Source organism: Quercus suber, unplaced genomic scaffold (assembly GCF_002906115.3).
Source record: "Quercus suber isolate HL8 unplaced genomic scaffold, Cork oak 2.0 scaffold_55, whole genome shotgun sequence".
Classification (NCBI taxonomy): Eukaryota; Viridiplantae; Streptophyta; class Magnoliopsida; order Fagales; family Fagaceae; genus Quercus; species Quercus suber.
In genome coordinates this window covers 518,513-520,062 of record NW_027069520.1, presented here as the reverse complement: position 1 = coordinate 520,062, position 1,550 = coordinate 518,513, and positions in this window count along the sequence as shown.

Sequence of the window (1,550 nt, the reverse complement as noted above, 5' to 3'; positions counted from 1 at the left end):
TTCAATCTGCCTAAGCTTTATACCACTCCCATGATTTAATTTCAATTTACATTTTACACAAAGGATGCTATTATGTCCTGTTTTTTTGGTTGGATACGAGCTACTTGGAATTACACTGTCATATTCTAGAATGAGAACTTACATCCCGAGGTTGATCATCTGACATGACCAAGAGGATAGTGAAAAATATTGTATAGTTAACAAATTAAATAACCTCATGACATGATGTCTTAGAAGATGTTTTATTCTAAATTCTAATATTAAGACACCAAAAGAAGACATTTTCAAACTAACCGTGGTATAAAAATCTAATTGTCCAAGTAAGAAAAATTAACAAAATGGGCCTAGTCGTCAGTGGCGACGCCACGTTCAGGTCAGGTGTTCCCAAGAACACCTTGACTTGAAAAAAAAATTATATATAATAATTAAACTTTTTTTATTTTCTTACCCTTAAAGACAAAATTAGGAACGCCCTCAACCAAAATTAGGAGCACTCTCAAAAAAAAAAAAAAAAAAAAAAAGGCTCAGACCTCACGGTTCCTCCCACAGAAATCTTCACTGAAAATGGCCGGTGGCTGGGCTCCTTCATCTTCACCAAAAGCTCAAACCTTAGATAGATGTTAGATCTACCATTGATAGATCAGTTTGCTTAGGAAGAAAGGTTATAGAGAAAAGAGATGTGTGCTCTGATCTACTTCTTGTAGGAGAAACTAAGACATGAGATTCTGAAAAAAAGAGAAAGGAAACAGAGACAGAGGACGGGAGAAAGACAAGTTAAGAAGAGATCATCATGTTTGTGTTTCTTATTGTGTGGAAATGAGATAGAGATGAGATCTTTTATATTTTTTAAACAAAAAATATTCCACAGCAACCCACAAAAAGTTGAATACCTACTACAATTTCAAACTTTAATATATATATATATATATATATAGTTTTTTTTAATGAAATAAACTTTACTTTTTGAAGGCCTTTGAATGTATATAAATATAATATGTTTAATGTTATTAATAGTTTCAACTCTGTGCTGAATAGAATATCTTATATTTAGTAGTTTGGTTAATATATTAATAGTTTGGCTAATTATATTAGTAAATTAAAAATTTAACAAAATATCTTAAATAATTAAAGGATATTTATTAATCATTGCAGTAAATTATGAGAAATATCTTCTAATCTTTAATCAAGATATATTTTTAACATCTTTAAATACTATTTTTGTTAAGATTTTAAAATTTACGTAATTATTTTATTTATTTTCATATTAATTAATTATTAAATTAATTATAACATCATCACAATTTGACCACTGTGAGGAACAATTTTTTTTTTATTAGATTGTGTAATTTATGTTTGTTGAGGAACACCTTAAAGAAAATTCCTAGAGTCGCCACTGCTAGTCGTTATTCCGAAGAGTGGGAACTCCCGTTGGAAGACAGATCACATCACATTAAATGCTAAGTGGGTCATTGAGGGCAATAAATGCTATATCGATTGATTTAATATCTGATCTATTGTTTAGGGCTATAAACTGACATATTAGTAGAGAG